Genomic DNA, 27,230 nt, shown 5'->3' with positions numbered 1-27,230 from the left:
TATAGAATAGGTTCATGGAAACTTCATCATCATCATAGGCAGTCCCTCAAAACGAGGATGACTTGCTTCCACGCCAAAAAAGTATAAGTTCACAGGTGTCCCAATGAAGGACTTAAGATGCCAGGTCCTGAACTATATCCTGAAGGGTGGAAGATGCCTGCGCGTGTTTTTTTTTAACATAGAAACTTACAGCACAGAAGGAAGCCATTCGGCCCGTCGTGCCTGTGCCAGCTCTTTGAAAGAGCAGCCGTGCTCAATCCCACACACCCCCCACTTTTTGTCGCTAACCCTGCAAGTTCCTCATCCTCCAGTACCTGTCCAACTCCCTTTTAAAACTCTTTATGGAATCAGCTTCCGTCACTTTCTCAGGTAGAACGTTCCAGATCCCGACAACTCTCTGCCTGAAAAAAATGATCCTCATCTCCCTCTCGATCTTTTTCCAATGATTTTGAATCCGTGACCTCTGGTTACTGACCCTCTCGCCGGAGGGAATAGTTTTTCTCTATCTGCTCCATCAAAACCTCTCATCATCTTGAAAACCTCTATTAGGTCACATCTTAACCTCCTCTGTTCCAAGGAGAACCGTCCTAACTTTACCAACTTCTCCTCATAACTGAATTCCCTCATCCCTGGTATCATCCAGGTAAACTTCCTCTGTACCCTTTCTAATGCCTTTTATTAATTACGTTTGTGAAACAAATCCAACAGCACTCACCTCCATCTTGTTTTATTTTGAGCACACTGCTGGGTGAGGGTATCTAGGGGTGTGGAACAAAGGAGGGCAAATGGACTTGAGGTACTCAACAACCTCATCATCATAGGCAATCCCTCGTATCGAGGATGACTTGCTTCCAAGCCAAAAAAGGATGAGTCCACAGGTGTTTCAATGATGGACCCAATGATGGACCACAGGTCCTGAACTACATGCTGAAGGGTGGAAGATGCCTGTGGGTGGATTTTTTTAATGTGTGGTGGCCGGTGCACACCAGCCACCACATGGGCTTGACAGAGCTAGGTTTTGGTCCAGTGGCAGGGGTTATCCAAGACAACTGGAGACCTGCTCTGCTGCATGGACCTATTGCGCACACGTATCGCAGTGTGGGCTGGCCCGTGCTGCCCCAGGGCCCCGAACTCACGCCTCTCCTGGGCCCCGATCACGTCCCTCCACAGCCTCTCCTGCTGTACCTGCCCACGCTCCAATCACCGACCTGGACCTTGATGACGTCACTCTTCACTGCCATCGCCCTCCTACACCAGCTCGCGCTGCTCCCTGAGGTGGTATGCACAATGTACTTGCTACCTGTATATATTATAAATTTGACAATGGAGTGAGCTCTAAAATATCAGGGACAAATGAGAAAACAAAACCAAGGATATGCAAGGATATGATATTCTATGTTACTATGTTGGGTACAATGAATATTCAAATCATTTTTTTTAATATTATGTTAGTCTCTCACAAATCCTAATGTTAAATGTCCTCAATATGAGAGGAGACAAAGGCCACTCAACAGCCAGAGTCTAATTGAATGGCGGAATGTGGGTGTCCATCTACACAAATCACTAAAGACAGTGCGTGGGTACAAAAAGTAATTAAAAAGGCTAATGGAGCATTGGCCTTTATCTTGAAGAGGGTGAAAATACAAAGCGATTCCATAGGGTAGATACTATTTCCTCTGGTTGAGGAATCTAAAGCAATAGGATATATTTTTTAATTGTATTAGTTCCTGGGATGTGGGCGTCACTGGCAAGTCCAGCATTTATTGCCCATCCCTAATTTCCCTTGAGAAGGTGGTGGTGAGCCGCCTTCTTGAACTGCTGCAGTCCGTGTGGTGAAGGTACTCCCACAGTGCTGTTAGGGAGGGAGTTCCAGGATTTTGACCCAGCGACGATGAAGGAACAGAGATATAGTTCCATGTCAGGGTGGTTTGTGACTTGGAGGTGATGGTAGTTCCGTTGAATGTCAAGAGGCAGTGGTTAGACTCATGCTTGTTCGAGATGGTCATTTCCTGGCACTTGTGTGCCGCAAATGTTACTTGCCACTTATCAGCCCAAGGGTGGAATTGCATCCAAGTCTTGCTGTATGCGGGCATGGACAGCTTCATTATCTGAGGAGCGAATGGCACTGAACACTGTGCAGTCATCCGCGAACATCCCCACTTCTGACCTTATGATGAAGGGAAGGTCACTGATGAAGCAGCTGAAGATGGTTGGGCCTCAGGAACTCCTGCAGCGATGTCCTGGGGCTGAGATGATTAACCTTCAACAACCATCTTCCTTTGTGCTAGGTATGAATCCAGCCAGTGGAGAGTTTTCCTCCTGAGTCCCATTGACTTCACTTTTAAAATCTTATATGATCTTAAAATGAGATCTAGACCATTTAGGGGTGAAAATAGGGAGCACTTTTTCACATAAAGAGTAGTGTAAATCTTGAACTCTCCCAACAAAAGCTGGGTCAATCGGAGCTTTGCGGACGGAGGTCGATAGATTAACTTTAGGTGAGGTATCAAGGGATATGGAGCAAAGACGGGCGACTGGAGTGGAGCTACAGATCGGCCATGATGCAATTGAATGGTGGAACAAGGTCGAGGGGCTGAATGGCCTCCTCCTGTAGCAGAGGTTTAATAGATGCTTTAACAAAGTGGTCGTCAAGTGAGAGACTATTCCACAATCTAAAAGGAAGTTGGATAAGAATGTGAGAATCAAAAAATATAAAAACGTACAGGGAAAGTCCACGAAGGGTTTAAACTAATACGGCAAGGACAAAGAAAAAAACAAGACAAAGGGGCTAGAATTTCTATGGGCTTACTGCCCGTTTTCTGGGCGGTACTGGCCATTGTGGTACCGATAACCAGGTGAGCAAGAAATTCCCTACCTGAGTTACGCCGGCGAGGGATCGCTGGGGAGCAGTCCGCCGGCTTGCACCATCCTCAGATCGCCCTGGCACGATATAAGAACAGAAGAACATAAGAAATAGGAGCAGGAATAGGCCATCCAGCCCCTCGAGCTTGCTCATGGCTGATCCGATCATGGACTCAGGTCCACTTCCCTGCCCCTTATCGGTTAAGAAATTATCCATCTCTGTCTTAAATTTATTCAATGTCCCAGCATCTACAGCTCTCTGGGGCAGCGAATTCCACAAATTTACAACCCTCTGAGAGAAGAAATTTCTGCTCATTTCAGTTTTAAATGGGCAGCCCCTTATTCTAAGACTACACCCTCTCGTTCAAGATTCCCCTATGAGTGGGAATATCCTCTCTGTATCCACCTTGTCAAGTCCCCTCATTATCTTATAAGTTTCAATAAGAGCACCTCTCATTCTTCTGAACTCCAATGAGTAGAGGCCAAACCTACTCAACCTATCCTCATAAGTCAAGCCCCTCATCTCCAGAATCAACCTGGTGAACCTTCTCTGAACAGCCTCCAATGCAAGTATATCCTTCCTTAAATACGGAGACCAAAACTGTACGCAGTACTCTAGGTATGGCCTCACCAATACCCTGTACAGTTGTAGCAGGACTTCTCTGCTTTTATCCTCTATGTACGGGTAGTGCCTCTTTTACGCTTGAAAACGGTCGCAACCAAGATTCCATTGGCCTTCCTGATCACTTGATGTACCTGCAGGCTAACCTTTTGTGTTTCATGCACAAGTACCCCCAGGTCCCGCTGTACTGCAGCACTTTGCAATTTTTCTCCATTTAAATAATAACTTCTCTTTGATTTTTTTCTGCCAAGGTGCATATCCTCACATTTTCCAACATTATACTCCATCTGCCAAATTTTTGCCCACTCACTTAGCCTGTCTATGTCCTTTTGCAGATTTTTTGTGTCCTCACACATTGCTTTTCCCCCCATCTTTGTATTGTCAGCAAACTTGACTACGTTACACTCAGTCCCTTCTTCCAAGTCATTAACATAGATTGTTCGGTCAGCCAAATAATATATATATTTGGTTCAGCGGTGACCCGTAGGTGAGTATGCAAAAAACTGCCCATGAGAATCAGCGGAGCTGGGCGGCAGATGAGTAGCTCTGTAAGAAATAGGTGAGTAATTGGTTCTTTTACTCATTATTTTAAACTTCTGTTGTGGTGATTTAGGTTAAAAGTGTCGTGAGAATGTTTTAATTACTGTTTATGTGATGTTATTAGAAAAAATCTTTTTAGTGTTTTTCTTCTGCTCATCCCAACCCGCAGCCTCGGGGTAAACTTTTAGTGATTTTTTTAATTTATTGCCATTTTCTTTAAGAACCGCCCAGAATGGGTGCAACGGCCATTTTTTTTGCTGGGCAGATTTTTTTTCTATTTTGGAGGGAAGTTTTCGCTGGCGATAATCTCGGGAGTCTTTTGGGTGGCAATCGGGCACTTGACGGGCTGATAGGAAATTCTAGCTCAAGGAAGCAGAATGGAACGTAAAAATGGGCGGGGGGTATTGGAAGGATAAGAGAAAAACAGCAAAGTAGAAAAGAATAGATTCGAAGGAGGCTAGATTAAAAAAAAAGTAAGATTGACAAAGAGACGGAGGCAGGTTTTAATTGCATATACATAAATCATTGGAATTCTCTAATCCCCAGAGACCTGCGGAGGCTGGGTAATTGGATATATTTAACGTGGAGATGGACAGATTTTTGAACGATAAGGGAATAAAAGGTTATGGGGAGCGGGCAGGAAAGTGGAGTTGATCTTATTGAATGGTGGAGCAGGCTTGAGGGGACAAATGGCCTACTCCTGCTCCTATTACTTATGTTCTTATCTTCTTAAACGCACATAGTATTCAGAATAAATTTGGTGACCTTGTGAAACAAATCAATAGTGATGGCTGTGATTATACTGGCACGACATCAATGCTCTCCTGGCCAACCTCCCATCTTCCCTCCATAAACTTGAAGTCATTCAAAACTCTGCTGCCGGTATCTTAACTCGCAACAAATCCCATTGTATAGCGAGATGGCTTGTATTTATACACTGGCTTTCACAAGTCCCGTTCTCCCTCAGTACTGCACTGGGAGGGCCAGCCTAGGTTTTATGCTCACGTCTCTGAAGTGGAACTTGCGCCCAGAACCTCCTGACTCTGAAATCGACAACGCTATAGAAAGAGAGATAGTTTAGACAAAGTAGAGAAAAAATGCAAATAACGACTGGGCTATAATGATGAGTGACTTCAATTATCCAACAAAAAATTGACTTAAAAGTAATGTAAAAGTCTACCTGCAAAAAGAATTGCTTTGTAAATCAGTACATTGTTATTCCAACGAGGGAGGAGAATCTAATTCTGGAAGATGAATTGCAGAAAATATGTAATGTAAGGTTCGGGGAACATCCAGCAAACAGTCACCAGAACATAATTAAGATGAATATAAAAACAGTAAAAGAAAGTAATAAAAGATAAGAGTAATGGAATAAAGGAAATTTCAATGAGTTAGAAAGTGAACTACCCGAGATAATTTTGGAAAGAAAAATTGACAGATAAGAGAGTGGACAAACAATGGGATGCTTTCAAACACGAGATGATTAGACATACCCTCACAAGAGTTGAAAGTGGCACAGCGAGGGCTGGTGTTTGACAGATTAGCAGCATAATTAAAATTAAAATTAAAAGTAACATATAAAAGAGGCATGTGACAATAATAATACAAAGGAAAATCAAGCTGAATACAGGGAAGGTACAGGGGAAGTAAAAAAAAATGACTAAAGCTGAGATGGAATATGAAGAAAGACACTGTAGGGAATATAAAGGGAAATTGTAAAGATACATTTGAAATAAAAGAATTGTTAAAGAATAGGACAGAGACTAAAAAGACAATCTTATCGAGGCTGAAAGAATCGTAAAGATGCTAAATTGGCTCAATTTTTACAAATATTGGGAATGAAAGAATAGAAGGGGAGATGTCAAAATTAAAGAGGGTACTTGTATTTATATATTGGTTTTTACAACTTCAGGACGTCCCAAATCACTTCTTAGCTAATCAAGTACTTTATTTACCTACCGCACCTACACTCAGTCGTTCACAAGTTTTCACCCCAAGTCATACAATCATCCAGCACAGAAGGAGACCATTCAGCCCATCGTGCCTGTACCAGCTCTATGAAAGAGCTATTCAATCATACAATCATAGAATGGTTACAACATGGAAGAAGACTATTCGGCCCATCGAGCCCATGCCGGCTCTCTGCAAGAGCACTTCAGCCAGTCCCACTCCCCCGTCTTTTCCACATAGCCCTGCAAATTTGTTTGCATTCAGGTACTTATCCAATTCCCTTTTGAAAGCCGTGATTGAGTATGCCTCCACCACCCTCTCAGACAGTGCATTCCAGATCCTAACCACTCGCTGTGTAAAGAAGTTTTTTCTTATGTCGCCTTTAGTTCTTCTGCCAATCACCTTAAATCTGTGTCCTCTGGTTCTTGACCCTTCTGCCAATGGGAACATTTTACATAGAAACATAGAAACATAGAAAATAGGTGCAGGAGTAGGCCATTCGGCCCTTCGAGGCTGCACCGCCATTCAATAAGATCATGGCTGATCATTCACCTCAGTACCCCTTTCCTGCTTTCTCTCCATACCCCTTGATCCCTTTAGCGGTAAGGGCCATATCTAACTCCCTCTTGAATATATCCAATGAACTGGCATCAACAACTCTCTGTTGTAGAGAATTCCACAGGTTAACAACTCTCTGAGTGAAGAAGTTTCTCCTCATCTCAGTCCTAAATGGCCTATCCCTTATCCTAAAACTATGTCCCCTGGTTCTGGACTTCCCCAACATCGGGAATATTCTTCTCGCATCTAACCAGTCCAGTCCCGTCAGAATCTTATACGTTTCTATGAGATCCCCTCTCATCCTTCTAAACTCCAGTGAATAAAGTCCCAGTTGATCCAGTCTCTCCTCATATGTCAGTCCAGCCATCCCTGGAATCAATCTGGTGAACCTTCACTGCACTCCCTCAATAGCAAGAACGTCCTTCCTCAGATTAGGAGACCAAAACTGTACACAATATTCAAGGTGTGGCCTCACCAAGACCCTGTACAACTGCAGTAAGACCTCCCTGCTCCTATACTCAAATCCCCTAGCTATGAAGGCCAACATACCATTTGCCTTCTTCACCGCCTGCTGTACCTGCATGCCAACTTTCAATGATTGATGAACCATGACACCCAGGTCTCATTGCACCTCCCCTTTTCCTAATCTGCCGCCATTCAGATAATATTCTGCCTTCGTGTTTTTGCCCCCAAAATGGATAACCTCACATTTATCCACATTATACTGCATCTACCATGCATTTGCCCACTCACCTAACCTGTCCAAGTCACCCTGAAGCCTCTTAGCGTCCTCCTCACAGCTCACACCGCAACCCAGTTTAGTGTCATCTGCAAACTTGTAGATATTACATTCAATTCCGTCATCTAAATCGTTAATGTATGTTGTAAAGAGCTGGGGTCCCAGCACTGAGCCCTGCGGCACTCCACTAGTCACTGCCTGCCATTCTGAAAAGGACCCGTTTATCCCGACTCTCTGCTTCCTGTCTGCCAACGAGTTCTCTATCCACGTCTGTACATTACCCCCAATACCATGTGCTTTGATTTTGCACACCAATCTCTTGTGTGGGACCTTGTCAAAATCCTTTTGAAAGTCCAAATACACCACATCCACTGGTTCTCCCTTGTCCACTCTGCTAGTTACATCCTCAAAAAACTCCAGAAGATTCGTCAAGCATGATTTCCCCTTCATAAATCCATGCTGACTTGGACCGATCCTGTCACTGCTTTCCAAATGCGCTGCTATTTCATCTTTAATAATTGATTCCAATATTTTCTCTCTATCGACTCTGTCCCAAACTCATCATGATTTTGAACACCTTTATCAAATCTCCTCTCAATCTTCTCTGCTCTGAGGAGAACAACCCTAGCTTCTCCAGTCTATCCACATAACTGAAGTCGCTCATCCCTAGAAACATTCTTGTAAATCTTTTCTGCACCCTCTGCACACTCAATTTGTCCCACTCTCCTACTCTTTCCCCACATCCCTGCAAAAGTTTCCTTTTCAAATCTTTAGCCAATTGCCTTTTAAAGTTCACTATTGAATCTGCTTCCGTCACCCTTTCAGGCAGTGCATTCTAGTAAATCTCAGCACTTTAAGCTTAACTAATAGCGTGCAAAACTTTGTCTAGTGCCTTTTGGAAGTCAAGGCATAGCACACTGTCAGGCTTTCCACTGTCCACCTGGAACATACCTTCCTAAAATCCAGAAGGTTGACCAGGCAAAATCTCCCCCTTCTTAATCCACGTTGACTGCTCTTTACTAAGTCATTGTCATATGGATAATTCTCAAGTTTACTCCTGATAATTGATGTTATTATTTTACCCAATATTGATCAAGACTGATGAGCCTGTGCTCGCCTGAATCTGTTTAGCAACTCTTTTTGAAAACGGGCAGCGCCTTAGCCTGCTTCAAATCCACGAGGACCTCCCCCATAATGTTCATCAATGCTTCACAAATCCTATTCCTTGTCTCGCTTAGTACTTGGGGTTAAGTAACAATCATCCCTGAGGATCTATTTGCTTTGACTCCTTTCAGCATGTCTAGGAGTTCCATCTCATTAATTTTGAACTTATTAATTCCACTTGGGTTATCGCTGTTTATGGAGGGCATGTTGCTCATATCTTGCCAAGTTTAAAAAAATTAATTCACAGGATGCGGACGTCCCTGATTGCCCTCGAGAAGGTGGGGAGCCACCTTCTTGAACTGAGTGGCATGCTAGGCCATTTCAGAGGACAGTTAAGAGTCTGTAGACCAGGTAAGGATGGCAGATTTCCTTCTCTAAAGGATGAATGAATTGGATGGATTTTGCCAACAATCATGGTCACCATTTCTGATACTAGCTTTTTAATTCCAGATTAATTTAATTAACTGAATTTAAATTCCCCAGCTGCCGTGGCAGGCTTTGAACCCACATCATTATTCCAGGTCTCTGATTACTAGTCCAATAACATAATTACTATGCTACCGTACCCAATACTGGGAAGAAGTAATTATATATAGGATTACAGATGATATACAACACAGAAACAGTTCTGACGAAGGGTCATCGACCCGAAACGTTAACTCTGCTTTCTCTGCACAGATGCTGCCTGACCTGCTGAGATTTCCAGCATTTTCTGTTTTTATTCCCGATTCCAGCATCCGCAGTATGTTGCTTTTGTACAGAAACAGCTCACTCGGCCCAACCAGTCCGTGCCGGCGTTTATGCTCCACTCGAGCCGCCTCCCGTCTTTTCTCATCTGAATCTATCAGCATAACCCACTATTCCCTTCTCCCTCACATACTTGTCTAGCCTCCCCTTAAATGCATCTATAATATTTACTTCAAACCACTCCCTGTGGCAGCGAGTTCCACATTCTCACCACTGTCTGGGTAAAGAATTTTCTTCTGAATTCCTATTGGATTTCTTGGTGGCGATCTTATATTGATGGCCTCTAGTTATGGTCGTCCCCACAAATGGAAACATTCTCTCTGTATCCACTCTATCAAAGCCTTTCATTATTTTTAAAAACCTTTATTAGGTCACGCCTCAGCCTTCTTTTTTCAACAGAAAAGAGACGCAACCTGTTCATCCTTTCCTGATATGGAAACCCTCGCATTTCTGATATCATCCTTGTGAATCTTCTCAGCACTCTCTCCAATGCCTCTATATCCTTTTTATAATATGGCAACTAGAACTATACGCAGTACTCTGTGAGGTCTAACCAAGGCTCGATACAGGTTTAGCATAACTTCATTACTTTTCAATTCTATGGGGTAGATTTGCCATGTTTTTTGCCATGCTTAACGCCCACTGAACGTCCATTTTACCGCTGAAATGATGTAAGATGCCCGTATATCGCCCATTTAGCCACAAGATGGAAACTGATGGGCATTTTTCGGAAACTTATCGCCGAGCGTTACTTTCCCCATGTGCGTAACGCCGGGAAAAAATAATACCGCCCGCCCACTTTTTTTGGGCGGAATCATCAGAATGGGTGAAATCAACGCCCATAATATCGCCCAGTGTTAGTTTCCACACGGAATTAACGCTGGGATTCAATAATACCGCCCTTTTTTTTGTGGCAAAGAGCACATTTGGCAAAACAAACTCCAGGAGCTCGCCCACTGTCACTTTCACCACCTCGCACACATATCGGCCAAATATTGCTCGGCCAAAAAACACCCGGAAAAAGTGGAACTGTTCTGAATGAATCACAGCGGTGTGGCTGCCGTTTTTAAAATCGCAGATCGCTTCATTCAAAAGGCTGCTTCAACTTCGGAGGAGTTTGCATTGACTCTGGAGTTCTTCTCAGGTGAAGTGACCATCTCAACAGACATATTTTCTTACTCTGGAGTATTGGGGGTTTACTCTCGGTGTATTTTAGTGAGGAAATTATTGCCTCTGATCAATCGCTATTATACTTTCATTGCAATGGGGCCAGCCATTTCTCAGCCTGCATCGATTAATACGCAGATGCTGCAGAGTGCAGATGGCTCAATGCGTGATGCACATCATTATGTCCCCAATTTAAGACGTGCAAGAATGAAGAGGAGGGGCCAGACCATACACACCCCGCACATGCAGGGAGAAGAGGTCTTCCCTCAACATGTCCGACCACACCTGCCTTCATAGACTGCGCTTCCACAAGGTGGTGATCAATGATATATGTGAACTCATCAGGCCAAATATGCAGCCAGCCATCAGCACATCCGTGCCGGTCAAGGTCAAGGTCACCGCGGCACTGTCTTTCAACGCGTCCGGTTCCTTTTGGGCCTCCGCGGTCGAGATTTGCCTTCTGTCTCACCATGCCACCCATCGCTGCATTAGGCAGGTCATGGAGGCCCTGTACGCGCGAAGGATGGACTTTGTCAATTTCCCCATGACCACGGAGGCTCAGACTGACAGGGCTGGAGCATTCTACCACACTGCTAAGTTCCCCAGGGTGCAGGGAGCAATACAGGGCACTCACATCGCCATGCGGCCACCTTCTCAGGACTCAGAACTTTTTCATAACAGAAAAGGATTTCACTCTCTGAAAGTTCAACTAGTTGTTGACAGAACCAGATCATACTGGCAGTGAATGCCAAATATCCGGGCAGCTTCGATGCGGCTCACATCCTGCGTGAGAGCACTGTCTCTGACACCTTTAAGAGTCAGCCACAAGGACAATGCTGAATGCTTGGTGATAACCGATATGGCCTAGCCACCTGGCTGATGACCTCCCTGTATTACACCCACACCGATGCCGAGAAGCGATACAACCAGAGTCACAGAGACACACCCAATGTGGTCTACAAAACAATAACTGTGCTTAAGCAGCGCTTCAGATGTCTGGAGCACTCAGGTGGGGAGCTACAATACAACCCTGAGCAAGTAGGTAAATTCGTGGTCGTGTGCTCCATGCTGCACAACCTGGCTATCAGGAGGGGTCAAGAATTGCCAGAAGAGACTGATGCTCCACCTCAGGAGAGAGAGGAAGTAGACGATGAGGGGCTGGATGCTGACCTAGGGCCAGGCAACCAGGCTGGCTATGCAACCATGCCCACGACCGCCTCCAGATGGCAGGAAAGGGCCAGTGGTGGCTACATAGCTGCAATACTCTTACGTGAGGAGCTGATATCTGAACGATTTGCCTGAAAGAACGTTGCTGTGAGTGATATTAATGGTGCCCATCAACTTGGTGCCAGTTAAAGTTTATGTTGATTGAAGTTAAGTTTTATTTAACCCTTTCATGTTAAGGAATCACCGGTGTGTAACGGTCCAGCTATCTGAGACAATGCGCAACAAGGTTATGTTCAATAAAAAAAAATTTATACCAACCTTGGTCTGAAATCATAAGTATCACAGGTAAAAACACCCAACTCCAATCCCCACCCCACTGTTTCCACCATTGACATCAATCAAATATTCAACATGTCCAGCAACACAGAATACAAAGGCAAAGCTGGAGGGTGGCCCCCTCCCCCCATACATTACAACAAATTGCATACGCCCAGATGGAGATATAACACGGTTATCACCTGCGGACATGCACCTCACTTTCCTTCCCCCCTCGCCTTCTTCTCCCCACCTCTACCCCTTCCCCTCCTCACTCCACTCCGCCTGGCCGAGGAGCTCCTTAGGCGGTGCCTCATTGGGGGGGATGAAGGCAGAGGCGGTGGTTGCACGGGTACGGGAGCGGGGAGTGCCGACGGGGCAACATTCTCTGATGCAGAAGCAGGATCTTGGTCCTTCAGCTCATCTGTCGTTCGCAGTGGTGGTGCAGAACCTAGGGGTGGAGTGCCGCGCTCGGGGACTACTGGGAGGCCTGTGCCAGTAATGTTCCTGGCTATCGCATCCAAGGCCTGCGCCATCCGCGGAATGTACTCAGTCATGATGGCCAGCTGTCGGGATATGCCCCCCAATGCTTCGATCAGCTGGTCACCAATGTCTACAGTCCTAGTGGACAACTGTACCATCTCTCCGCTCTCATGTGGCGCTCGTGGAACAGACCTGCTGCGTCCATGAGACCTCGGCGGGGTCGGCACCGTCCTGGGGACAAATGGAGTATCCTGTGGCGAGGTGCTTGGGCCCGGTATCTCCAGAGTGGAGGCAGGAATGACTGAAGGACCACTAGATGGCCTTGGGGTGGAATGGCTTCTAGAGCATGGCAATGCAGGTTCCTCGAAGTCCGTGCTCTCATCCGTAGAGAACAGACCCAGCGGATTGACGGGCGAGAATCGGAGCTCCTCAGCACCAGATGTAGGATCGTCCGGAGAATCGAGCCCCGCGCCCCCACCTTCTGGCCTCTGTGGTCTTGCCTGGGGCCGTGCTGCTGGCTGAGCTGCAAAACACAAATGAGGTTATTAGAGGAGAAGGGGGTGTTAGAGTCACAAGGTGAGTCCAGCGCTACACACAGCATATGCATAACAAAAGCACCACCGCTATCAAAATCATCACAGACATTACATTTCATGACCATCAACACATTTGCATTGCAATGGTTTTCATTAGGCCAGCATTATTTCTATGACACTTTTAGAAGTCATCTATCATATATGATTGTTCGGCTATGAGTGGGTGTGGCATCTATAGACTTTACATGACGCAATGGTGTAAGCTTTACTCACGTGGCATCACTTCAGGCTCTGCAGATGCTTCCATGGCTGTCCGGGGGTGCTTCCCCACGAGTGCGAGCACCCACTCCTCCATCTCAGTGATATCGCTGGGGATTGGTGGCCCCCCCACCCGTTCGCCTCTGCACAGACATCATCGTCAAGAGCTTCTTCTGTAAAAGGTGACAGGACTGCATGGCATGAGATCATTGTGTGATATCATTGCTAGGTACTGTCACAGAGACTGATACAACACATAACTGATAGATGTAATCATGATTATTATGATAATTATCATTCTTTACCTAAAGACGTGCACCGAGACCGCAGGCTTTGAGGAAAACATTCCCGGTAAAAGTCAAAGACCTCACATCTGCTGATAGTCACTCATGACTGTTACAATTCAAATTATATAAATATATAAGTACATGTAAATAAATGTAATACTTACTCTTGCGGATCCCACAAGTGCGTTCCATCGTTTGCGGCATTGGTTGCCCTCACCCACCTCGTTACCTCGTTGGTTACCAATGAGAGCACCTCTGCTATCTCGGTCTATATCTTCTGGTAGGCCTTTGGGGTGAGCTTCCCACACCCTCCCTGGGTCAAATCACCCCAACGTAACTCGACCTCTTGCAGGAGGGAGGCATTTACCTGAGAACCTCCTTGCTCTTTTGCGCCCTCCAATGTACTCCTCGCCCTCCTCACTCCAGTGTCAGTCTCCACAGTGTGCTGTGATGCCTCCTCCTCTCCCTCAATTATAGGCTAAATTCGGCAAATATGTGGCTGGTAACAGCTAATTTTTGTTGCCCTATTTGCTCTAAAGTTCTAAACTCTCCCTCCTTCCTCCCAAAGCAGCCACACCACACCCACACACGTCTTCAGTCCTTCTCAGCTCCCTCTCTCTCTGTCTCCTCTTCTGCGCATGTCATGATGACCCTTGACCTCCTGAATCGCGGGAATCGAGCGTTGTCAAGCCATTGCTAAGGACGGCGACACTTTACGGCAGAAGGTTAGCGAGATTTAACGCTACTGCCCATTTCATATCGCTTGCGGTAACACCCAATTTAAAAAATGGAGACTAGGTGCTTTGAAAATGGCTGAGAAGCCGGCGATCTGAAAAACCATTTTTACCGCCTACGACGGAAATAACGCCCATTTTTGGGTGATATGCACAAAAGTGTAAAATCTAGCCTTATCTCTAGAAATAATCCCTAGTGCTTGTTTTTTTTTTTAATGTCTTGCTAACGTGTGGTGCAACCTTTAGTGATGTGTGTATTGGTACTCCGAGATCCCTTTGTTCCTCTACCCCACCTAAACTCGCATAAGTGATAAGTGATCTTCTTATTCTCCCGACCAAAATGTCATACCTCACATTTGTCTATGTTGAACATCATTTGCCAATTATATGCCCATTCTTCAAGTTTATTAATGACCTCCTGTAATTTGTTGCAGTCCTCCTCAGTATTGACTGTTCCCCCCTCCCCCCCCCGCAATTTGGTGTCATCCGTACATTTAGAAATTGTGTTTTTGATTCCAAAGTCTAACTCGTTAATATAAATTGTGAATAACAGTGGTCCCAGCACTGATCCTTGTGGAACACGACTACCCACCTTCTGGCACTGTGAATACTTTTTACCCTTACTCTCTGCTTTCTGTCTTAAAGCCAGCTAACAATCCATTCTGCTACTTGTCCCCTGACTCTGCATTCTCTGACATTGTTCATCAGTCTATTATGGGGTACCTTAGCGAAGGCCTTTTGAAAATCTAGATCAACAATACATGAAATAAAAACAGAAAATGCTGGAAATACTCAGCGGGTCAGGCAGCATCTGTGGAGAGAGAAAAAGAGTTAACGTTTCAGGTTGATGACCCTTCGTCAGAACTGGAGAAAAGTTTGAGATGTAACAGGTTTTAAGTGCAGGGAAAGGGGTGTCGGGGAAGGAACAAACAAAAGGGAAGGTCTGTGATAGGGTGGAAGGCAGGCGAGATTAAATGACGAAAGGGATAATAAGAACATAAGAACATAAGAAATAGGAACAGGAGTAGGCCATATGGCCCCTCGAGCCTACTCCGCCATTCAATAAGATCATAGCTGAACTGATCATGGACTCAGCTCCACTTCCCCGCCCACTCCCCATAACCCCTTCTTCCCATATCGTTTAAGTAACTGTCTATTTCTGTCTTAAATTTATTCAATGATTGCAAGGTGAAAGGAGATGGTAAGGGGACAATTAAAGAAACAAAAGATGGGACGAGAAGAGATGTAATTGGGAATAGCAGAATCACGAGTAACAGTTGCCGACTGAAAAAATGGCGGCAGGTTATGGTCTGAAATTGTGGAACTCAATGTTGAGTCTGGAAGGTTGTTCCTCGAGCTTACGTTGAGCTTCGCTGGAACTTATGCTCAGCCTCAGTTTGAGTTCGTTAGCATCTTTTAGAGTTCTCATCTCTTCTCTTCTCCAAAGCTTTGGGATGTTACTGGGGAGCAAAACATTTGGTATAAATACACTAATGTTGTCACAGCCAAATATGAATGTGTTGATGGATGAACGTATTCAGTATTGTTCCAGAGATCGGGGCGTGAAGGCACGGCCACCAATACTGGGCCAAAGGGAGTGGGGGAACTCACAAGAGGCCAGAGTTGGAGGAGCGCAGAGTTCTCGGAAGGTTAGAGGACTGGAGGAGGTTCCTGAGATAGAGAGAGGCCCATGGAGGTATTTGAACACAAGGATGAGAATTATAAATTTGAGGTGTTGGTGAACCGGGAGCCTATGTCGGTCAGCGAGCACAGGGTGGATGGATGAGCGAACGTGAATTTGCTTTGAACAGCATGGTATTTAGAAGAGGGTTAACTTGTTTTAACGAGGGAGGCTTTGAGGGTGTCCATGCCAGACACGAGACTCCCAAAGCAAGCGCTCTACTCGGAACTCGTCCACATCAAACGGGCCAAAGGCGGGCAGAGGAAACGTTACAAGGACACCCTCAAAGCCTCCCTGATAAAGTGCGACATCCCCACTGACACCTGGGAATCCCTGGCCATAGACTGCCCTAAGTGGAGGAAGTGCATCCGGGAGGGCGCTGAGCTCCTCAAGTATCATCGCCGAGAGCATGCAGAAATCAAGCACAGGCAGTGGGAAGGAGCATGCAGCAAACCAGTCTCACCCTCCCCTTCCCTCGACGACTATCTGTCCCACCTGTGACAGAGACTGTGGTTCTCATATTAGACTGTTCAGTCACCTAAGGACTCATGATAAGAGTGGAAGCAAGTCTTCCTCGATTCCGAGGGATTGCCTATGATGATGATGAACTTATTATAACACAATATCTCTCTTACACATGGGACTCTGTGTTTTTCCAAGATTTAGGTTTCAATCAAATCCAGTTGCCGGCAGCTGTTTTGTTAGTTCCGTTACCACAGCTTGTTTCCAAATCTCATTACGAGATGAATGTGCGGCAGTTAAAAGAAAATCATTTCACACGTGTTTAGTCTGCTTGGGGAAATGCACCAGATTAACAACAACAACAACTTGCATTTCTATAGCGTGTTTAATGTAGTAAAACATCCAATGGTGCTTCAAACAAAATTTGACACCGAACCTCATAAGGTAATATTAGGGCAGGTGACCAAAAGCTTGGCCAAAGAGGTAGGTCTTACTTAAGGAGCGTCTTAAAGGAGGAAAGCGAGGTGGAAAGGACGAGGGGTTTGGGGGGGGGAGTTCCAGAACTGAAGGCACAGTCGCTAATGGTGAGCGATTAAAATCAGGGATGCATAAGAGGCCGGAATTGGTGGAGTGCAGGGATAGGAGGCCACAGTGCGATTTGAAAACATGGATGAGGATTTTAAACTTAAAGTATTGCTGAAACAGGAGCCAATTTGGTCAGCGAGCACAGGGGTGCAGCAAATACAACATTCAACATTCAACAGGGGTACAACATTCATTTAACGGCATAATTAGAGCACAAGCCGGCATCAGATAAACTAAGCAGTCAGCTTAAAATTGATAATACAATTCAGAATCGGGCCCCATTTAGAAGTATATCAGTTTGGTCCAGTTCAGCACCGTTTGGATGCTGAGGCACGTACTTTGAATGGGTTTATGTCATTTAAATGTCTTTTTTTTAAATGACAGCGCTATTTTTGGTGCAATTATGTGCTGTGCTAAACTGTTTTTTGTCATCCCAACAAAAGCAGTTGACTTGATCCGATCTCTACCCAAGCCCTTGCTTCAAATAGTTATCCACTTTCCCCTTGAAAGATGTAATGGGCTTCGCTTCAACTGATCTCAGTGACAAAACATCTCACGCTCCGACAAACCTCAGTGTAAAGAAATTGCTCCTGACTGCTCGAGCATCAATGAATCTTACAGCACAGAAGGAGGCCATTCGGCCCATCGTGCCTGTGCCGGCTCTTTGAAAGAGTGATCCAATTTAGTCCCAAGACCCCAGCTCTTTCCCCATAGCCCTACAAGTTCCTATGCAGCCTGATTCTCAGGTAGTGTGTTCCAGATCTTAACAAGACTCTATGTGAAGAAATTCCTCCTCATTTCCCCTCTGGTTCTTGTGCCAATCTATGACCTCTCCTCATTCTTTTAGTGATGATTTTAAATTGTTGAACCCTCAGGGCAGGGTTTGTAAAAGACATGCATCAAGTAATTGGTTCACGATCGTGCTCCCAGTGGTGGCAATGTTCTGCATGCCACAAATGGCGTGTGAGCGGACCATGTGATCAGTCCTCTTGCACAAATAGGGCGCGATCGATGTGCTTGGGCCTCCGGTGGTGCGCCCCAAGTGGCAGTGCTCCTGAGGAGGAAAGAAAGAGGTGCATTTATATAGCGCCTTTCACGACCACCAGATGTCTCAAAGTGCTTGACAGCCAATGAAATCATTTTTGGAGTGTAGTCACTGTTGTAATGTGGGAAATGCGGCAACTAACTTGTGCACAGCAAGCTCCCACAAACAGCAATGTGATAATGACCAGATAATCTGTTTATGTTATGTTGATTGAGGGATAAATATTGGCCAGGACACCAGGGATAACTCCCCTTTGCTTCATCAAAATAGCACCTTGGGATCTTTTATGTCCACCTGGGAGAGCAGACAGGGCCTCGGTTTAACATCTCATCTGAAAGACAGCACCTCTGATAGTGCAGCACTCCCTCAGCACTGCACTGGAGTGTCAGCCTAGATTTTTGCTCAAGTCTCTGGAGTGGGATTTAAACCCATAACCTTCGGACACAGAGGTGAGGGTGCTACCCACTGAACCACAGCTGACACTGTGAGGAAAGTCGACCAGCAGTGACGTCAATACGGGATGTATGGGAAGTCCAGAAGGGAAGGAGATTGGGGAGCGGGAGTGAGGAGGGCTGTGGTGAGGGGGGAATGAGGGGTCGGAAGGGTGTCTGGCAGCGGCCCGCAGTGTCACCGTGGAGCCAGGAGGTGCACTCCTGCTCTTCCTGCCTCCACATTCGGCAAAGTAAAAAAAAATACTTCCCCTATTTGTTTACGGCCTCCATCGGTCTCTTTCAAGCCCTATGGTTTGGCTCCTTTGGCTCTGATAGCCCAGACAATTATCTCGAGAAGAAGGTAGGTGGAGCTTCCCCTTTTATACCGGAAAGTCCAGGTTAGGAGTGTCTCCCACAAGTTCACCCCCTTGTGGTCAATGTTCTCAAGGTGTACAACTTAGGTCAGCTTATACATGGGTTACAATGATAGTTGAATACATGACAGCCTCCAAAGCAAGTATATCCTTTCGTAAATATGGAAACCAAAACTGCACGTAGTATTCCAGGTGTGGCCTCACCAATACCTTATATAGCTGTAGCAAGACTTCACTGCTTTTATACTCCATCCCCTTTGCAATAAAGGCCAATATTCCATTGGCCTTCCTGTTCACTTGTTGTACCTGCATACTATTCTTTTGTGTTTCATGCACCCAAGGGGCATAGATTTAAAGTAATTGGTAGGAGATTCAGAGGGCAGTTGAGGGGAAATATTTTCATCCAGAGGTTGGTGGGGGTCTGGAACTCACTGCCTGGAAAGGTGGTAGAGGCAGAAACCCTCACCATATTTAAGAAGTACTTGGATATGCACTTAAAGTGCCGTAACCTACAGGGCTACGGACCAAGAGCTGGAAAGTGGGAATAGGCTGGATAGCTCTTTATCGGCCGGCAGGGACATGAAGGGCCGAAATGGCCTTCTTCCGTTCTATAAATTTCAATGATTCTACGATTCTATAAAGCTGAGCCAGAACAATACTCTCACAAGGCATGAGAAACTTCTGACTGTATTCAAGTCAGCCCTAAAGCTATGACAGTTAATTATCTTTGGTTGCCTCACGCAGGGCTTTTTTCTCTCCCCAATGAGGTGTAGATCATTTTCATAAGATGCTGCACAGCAAAATCCACTCGGTTATATCTATAATCGGTGCGTGAATCGGGTAATAGGCATGTTCGGAGACGTTTTTGCTTGCCAAGCATACTGTGCAAGACTTAACTGAAGGAAATACTACAGGCTTGAGTGGCTCCTGTCAGATCAAAGGCCATTGTCACCCTGTTTGGGTTGCAAAGGCAACTGCCATTGGAATACGTTGTGCAGTATTGTGCTGAACAAGTATCGAACTTTGAGAGTACTGTGTATGTTCTGGTCGCCATATTATAAAAAGGCTATCGAAGCACTGGAGAGGATGTAGATTTACAAGGATGATACCAGAAATGCGAGGGTATACACATATCAGGAAAGAATGAACAGGCTGGGTCTCTTTTTTCTTGAAAAAAGAAGGTTGAGGGGTGACCTAATAAAATGATGAAAGGTTCTGATGGAGTGGATACAGAGAGAGTGTTTCCACTTGTGGGGAAGAGCAAAACTAGAGGCTATCAATAGAAGATCATCACCAAGAAATCCAAAAATGAATTCAGAAGAAAGTTCTTTACCCAGAGAGTGGTGAGAATGTGGAATTCATTGCCACAGGGACTGGTTGAGACGAATAGTATCGATGCATTTAAGGTGAGACTAGATAAGCATATGAGGGAGAAGGGAATAGAGGGTTCTGCGGGTAGATTTAGATGAGGAAAGACGGGAGGAGGCTCGAGTGGAGCATAAATGCCGGCATGGACTGGTTGGGCCGAATGTCTTGTTTCTATGCTGTTTATCCTGTGTAATCCTATGTATTGACCTTAACAAACTAATGGTACCAGAAGATGGGTTTCGTTTTTGGATTCAATGCACGGTTGGCGGTGCCATCTTTTGGATGCAACGTTAAACCAAGGCTCTCTCAGGTGGATGTAAAAATTCCCACAGTACTATTTCGAAGAAGAGCATACGAGTTCTCCCCAGTGTCCTGGACGATATTTATCCCTCAACCAGCATCACTACAACAGATTACCAGAGGTCTTTATCACAATGTCCTTTGTGGGATCTTGCTGTGAACAAAATGGCTGTCGCGTTTCCTACATTACAACAGTGACTGCACTTCAAAAAATACTTAATTAGCTGCTTTGTGCTGTACAAAGTGCTTTGGGCCATCCTGAGGTTGTGAATGGCGCTATATCAATGCAAGTTCTTTCTTTCAGCTTATGACATGCTCCCTTGCCCTTTATCAAGACTGCAGGCAGCACGTTCCTTTTCATTATTTTCTGTGACAAAAAGCTAGTTTTAACTATTGCTGCCACTTTAAAAAAAAATTTAACTTTTATACAAATTATTCGTAAACAAAAAGAACCAATATCCATTGGCCTAAAAATCTGTTCACTCCACTGTGGCTGCAGAGAGTGCCATCTACAGGATGCATAGAATTGGAAGAGACCATTCAGCCTCTTGTGCCTGTTCCACCATTCAATTAGATCACGGCTGATCTTCGACAGTGTCTCCCAAACCCGCGACCTCCACCACCTAGAAGGACAAGGGCAGCAGGCGCATGGGAACAGCACCCCCACCAAGTATCCCTCCAAGTCACTCACCATCCCAACGTGGACATATAATTGCGGTTCTTTCATCGTCACTGGGTCAAAATCCTGGAACTCCCTCCCTAACAGTACTGTGGGAGCACCTTCACCACACGGACTGCAGCGGTTCAAGAAGGTGGCTCTTCTCAAGGGCAATTAGGGATGGGCAATAAATGCCAGACCAAACATTTTTTTTTAAACTCTTCGTGGCAGCAGACAGAAAAGTCCTTCATCCCCTCAATGTGGGCGACGTCTGAGCCCAGATGCCAGAAGAAATAATGATGGTGAAGCAATGACTGGAGGTTTATCAAGTTACGATCAGTAGTTGAATCCCGAAAAATTACATCAGTACATATTGCTTCCTGCTAACATGCAGCCAATAACAAACCAATTCCCTTTCCTCTCATGTCATGGGTGCTGATTCACTTTGTTATCCGTTCCACCATCCTGTCTCACCTTATTTACTGATTGTACACGGCTTATCTCAATCTCCCAACCTGTTGGCAAAGCTTAACCCATGACCGTGCAAGGTAAGAACCGATGGAATAACATTCTAGCCACACTGATGGAAGATTAGGAAAAAGCAATAGGATCAAAGAATCTTACAACACAGAAGGAGGCCTTTTGGTCCATCATTCCTATGCCAGCTCTCCTAAAGAATGATCGAATTAGCTCCAATCCCTCTGCTCTTTCCCCATAGCCCTGCAAAGCTTTCCTTTTTAATTTCGGATCCAGTTCCCTTTTCAAAGTTACGACTGAATCTGCTTCCTCCACCCTTTCAGACAGTGCGCTCCAGATCAGAACAACTCGCTGCGTAAAAAAAATTCTCATCTGCCCCTTGGCTTTTTTACCAAATGAATCTTAAATCTGAGTCCCCTACTAACCCTCCTGTCAGTGGAAACAGTTTCTCCCTGTCAAATTCTATCAAAACCCCTCATAATATTGAACTCCCCTATCGAATCTCCTCTTAACCCTATAAGGAGAATAACCCCAGCTTCTCTAGTCTCTCCAGATAACTGGAGCTCATCATATCTGGTACCATTCCAGTAAATCTCCTCTGCCCCCTCTCCAAGGCCTTGACATCCTTTCTAAAGCACGGTGCCCAGAATTAGGCACAATACTCCAGCTGGGGCCTAACCAGTGATTTATAAAGGTTTAGTCTTAACTTCCTTGATTTTGTACTCAATTTCTCTATTCATAATGCCAGGAATCCCGTATGCTTTTTAAAAATTCTGTTTGATGAAACCAGACTGGGGAAGCGGATTGAAATATACCCGTTGAATCATACACAACTAGCAGTAAGAACCAATTCAACAACATGTCACAGTATGAATGCAGAATTGATCAGAAGTTCACATATCTATCGATCCATAATTTATTAATGGGTGTCACACTATTTGGCTCATTTCCACGTGCGTCTTACAATTGCTGATTAGGTCAAATTTTAAATTCAACAAATCGTGATTCAGTCATCAAGCGATGCAAGCAAAATCTATCAATAATGCAAAGCCGAACCTGTGCCAATCAAATCTCTCAAAGAAACTCATAAATCTATTCCAACGCACTCCTGGCTGGCCTCCCACATTCTACCCTACGTAACCTTGACTCAGCTGCCCATGTCCTACATCGGCCGAACTCCGGCTCACCCATCACCCCTGTGCTCGCTGACCTACATTAGCTCCTGGTTCAGCAATGCCGCGATTTCAAAATTCTCATCCTTGTTTTCAAATCCCTCCATGGCCTCGCCCCTCCCTATCTCTGTAAACACCTCCAGCCCCACAACCCTCCAAGATATCTCCTCTAATTCTGCATTCTTCAGCATCCCTGATCATAATCGCTCAACTATTGGTGGCTGTGTCTTCTGTTGCCTAGGCCCCAAGCTCTGGAACTCTCTGCCTAAAACTCTTCGCCTCTCAACCTCTCTTTCCTCCTTGAAGACGCTCCTCAAAACCTACTTCTTTGTCCAAACTGTTGGACACCTGCCCTAATTTCTCCTTATATAGTGCAGTGTCAAATTTGTTGTCTTATAATACTCCTGTGAAGTGCTTTGGGACATTTTAATATGTTAAAGGTGCTATCTAAATACAAGTGTTGTTGTTGTTGTAAATCATTTTGACCCCAACCAACCAGAACTCAGTAACTACCACAATAGGCAAAATCAAGTCATAATATTAAAAAAAAACGCACAAGCTCAACCAATCAATTGGTTCAAAATCGCCAACTGCAGGTGCGAGCTTCAATTGGCCTCATGGAACTTTTCGCACTCTCTTTACAGCCAATGAAGTACTTTTTGAGTGTGTAGTCACTGTTGTAAGGTGGGAAATTCGGCAGCCAATCTGCGCACAGCAAGCTCTCACAAAGTGATGAATAGCCAGATAAAAGGTCATCGACCTGAAATATTAACGCTGCTGGGCCCGTTGAGTGTCTTCTAGCAATTGCTGTTATCGTCTTAATTATTGACCTGCGTTCTTTCAGTGGGAAGAGGGGTGGTGGGGGGGGGGTGAGGGGGGAGAGTGGGAGGTGGAGGTGGGTAGGGTAATATTGGCCAGGCTAGCAGGTGGATTCTCTGCTGTACTTTAAGCAGTACTCTGGGTCGTGAATACCCACCAGCACACAAGGCTGAAGGGTGTCAGCTCTCCATCACTGTCCCCCAGCACTGGACGGTCAACTGGGGCAAGGCTTGAAAACAACTTACTGACATAGAGCTGAGAGTGCTGTCAAATTAATCAAGTTAACATGGAAATGACAAATAGAAATGGCTAGCCCGCTGTTCTGATCTAGCCTACAGTTTGCCACCTGCTTGTCCATTGTAAACACGTCAGTTCCGCACTAAGTTATTCTTGCGGTGTTGTCCCTGCGAGGCTCCTGTTATTACACTTTCCTATTGATTTATCTCACGTGTCCTGTTGTGTTTAACTTAGTAATTCGCAGTGGAATCCTGATCCCTCATACCATCTGCTGTGGAAACGATCAATCATATCGTGTCATTTACAGAAGAGTTCTGACTGATGGGAATAAATAACCACCAGACAAAGCTTCCTTTATCAAACTGAAACGCTGTGAAGTGTTTACTGCGTGGAATGAACGTGTAACAGCTCGCACAGTGCGGTAGGTCATGGTATTCTGTTCGCTCAGTGCATCTTCTAAAATTAAGCAATTTCACTGCTGGTTTTGGGGCTGATTATTCCTGTAGAATCATGAGACGCAGATCAGTAGTAACATGCGCGTAACATGCCTATTTTAATTGGACCAGTCACGGCGGCATTGGGTTGCCCCAGTGTCACCAGACAGAAATAAGAATGGAAGAGCAAAGATTTGCATTTATATAGCGTCTTTCTCGACTTCAGGTCATCCAAAAGCACTTCAGTTGTGAGGAGGACACAAAAAAATCTGCAAAGGGATATAGACAGGCTAAGTGAGTGGGCAAACATTTGTCAGATGGAGTATATTATGGGAAAGTGTGAGGTTGTCCACTTTGGCAGAAAAAAATAAAAAAGCTAATTATTATTTAAATGGAGAAAAATTGCAAAGTTCTGCAGTACAGAGGGACCTGAGGGTCCTTGTGCGTGAAACACAAAATGTTAGTATGCAGGCACAGCAAGTGATCAGGAAGGCCAATGGAATGTTGGCCTTTATTGCAAGGGGGATGGAGTATAAATGCAGAGAAATCCGGCTACAACTATACAGGGTATTGGTGAGGCCACTCCTGGGATACTCCGTACAGTTTTGGGCTCCGTATTTAAGGAAGGATATACTTGCATTGGAGGCTGTTCAGAGAAGGTTCACTCAGTTGGTTCCTGAGATGAGTGAGTTGATTATCAAGAAAGGTTGAGCAGGTTGGGCCTATACTCATTGGAGAAGAATGAGAGGTGATCTTATTGAAATGTATAAGACAATGAGGGGGCTCGACAATGTCGATGCAGAGAGGATGTTTCCCCTCATAGGGGAATGTAGAACTAGGGGGCATAGTTTCAGAATCAGGGGTTGCCCATTTAAAACTGAGATGAGGAGGAATTTCATTTCTCAGACGGTTGTAAATCTGTGGAGTTCTCAGTCCCAGAGAGCTGTGGAGGCTGGGTCATTGAATATATTTACAGCAGAGATAGACAGATTTTTTGAGCAATAAGGGAGTAAAGGGCAGGGAAGTGGAGCTGAGCTCATGATCAGATCAGCCATGATCTTATTGAATGGCAGAGCAGGCTCGAGGGGCCAAATGGCCTACTCCTGTTCCTATTTCTTATGTTCTTTTGAAGTGAAACAGGAAACATAGCAGCCAATTTGCGCTCAGCAAAATCGAACAAGCAGGAATGCAATAATGACCAGATAATCTGTTTTTTTAGTGATGTTGATTGAGGAATAAATATTGACCAGGACACCAAGGAGAACTCCCCTGCGCTTCTTTGAAATAGTGCCAGGGGATCTTAAATGTCCTTCTAGAGAAGGTGGACAGGGCCTCGGTTTAACATCTCATCTGAAAGACAGCACCTCCTACAGTGCAGCACTCCCTCAGCACTGCGCTGGGGTGTCAGCCTAGATTTTGCATGCAAGATCCCGGAGTTGGACTGTGAACCCACAACCTTCGGACCTTAGAGGCGAGAGGCACTGCCCACTGGGCCACCACTGGCATACTGTCTGTGTATGACGTTTTTGAATTCCTGCAATTTAAACAGAAGCACCATACTTATTTAAAATGATTGGGTAAATAGCCAGCGTTACTTGAAACATGAGGACCTAAGTGAATATCAGAGTTGAAGGACACAAATACAGATATGATATTAAAAAATCAGTCGTGAAAAGTTCAATAAAAGGCTCGAAAAAATTGAGAACTTCAAAGGGAGGGGATGAAGCGGGATATGGGAGATCCATAGGTGTCAGAATTAAATCAGGTTCCTGGGAGGTGGACAGAGGAGCTTCAACAGTGCCACCTACTGGATGGAGGCCTGAATCGTGAGAGCCGATTGTTGACAGACGTAGATAGGGAATTCCCATTATAAAGGCTGATTTGAAATTTTTAGATTATGCTTCTCTGAAATGCTTTTAGATATTGTTCTATATTAACGGTGCTATGTGTCAACAACAGCAACTTGTATTTATACAGCGCCTTTAATGTCCCAAGGCGCTTCACAGGAGTGTTATAAGATTTTAAAAATTGACACCGAGTCACATTAGGAGAAATTAGGGTTGATGATCAAAAGCTTGGTCAAAGAGGTAGGTGTTAAGGAGCGTCTTAAAGGAGAAAAGAGATGGAGAGAGGCGTAGGGGGAATTAGGCAGGGAATTCCAGAGCTTGGGGCCTAGGCAACAGAAGGCACGGCCTATAATGGTTGAGCGATTATAATCAGAGATGCTTAAGAAGGCAGAATTAAAGGGGCGCAGACATCTTGGGGGGTTGTGGGGCTGAAGGAGATTACAGAGATAGAGAGGGTCGAGGCCATGGAGAGATCTGAAAACAAGGATGAGAATTTAGAAATCGAGGCATTGCTTAAAGTGCACTTAAAGTGCTGTAACCTACATGGCTACCGACCTCGAGTTGGAAAGTGGGATTAACCTGGATAGCTCTTGGTCAGCCGGTGTGGAAATGGCCTCCATTCATGCTGTAAGTTTCTATGATTCTATGATTAACCGGGAGCCAATGTATGTCAGCGAGCACAGGAGTGATGGGTGAAATGGACTTGTTGCGAGTTAGGATATGGGCAGATGAGTTTTGGATGACCACAAATTTACCTAGGGAGGCCAGGACTGCATTGGAATAGACAAATTGAAAGGTAACAAAGGGATGGATGAGGGTTTCAGCAGCGGATGAGCTGAGGCGGAATGGAGATGGGCGATGTTATGGAGGTGGAAATAGGTCTTAGTTATTCTTTCACTATGTGGTTGGAAGCTCATTACAGGGTCAAATTATGACACCAAGGTTGCGAACAGTGTGGTTCAGCCTCAGACAGATGTTAGGGAGAGGGATGGAGTCAGTGGCTAGGGAACGGAGTTTGTGGTGGGGATCGAAAACTATGGCTTCGGTCTTTCCAATATTCATTTGGAGAAAATTTCTGCTCATCCAGAACTGTGTGTCGGACAAGCAGTCTGACAATTTAGGGCCCAAATCAGTCCTTCTTCTCAAAATGTTGACAGAAAAATATTAGTTAAACATTGGGACACCAGGAAGTTACTTTTTTGGACAGGAAG

The sequence above is a fragment of the Pristiophorus japonicus genome, chromosome 1 (genome assembly GCF_044704955.1).
Source record: "Pristiophorus japonicus isolate sPriJap1 chromosome 1, sPriJap1.hap1, whole genome shotgun sequence".
NCBI lineage: Eukaryota > Metazoa > Chordata > Chondrichthyes > Pristiophoridae > Pristiophorus > Pristiophorus japonicus.
Note: the sequence above shows the minus strand (reverse complement) of the source record.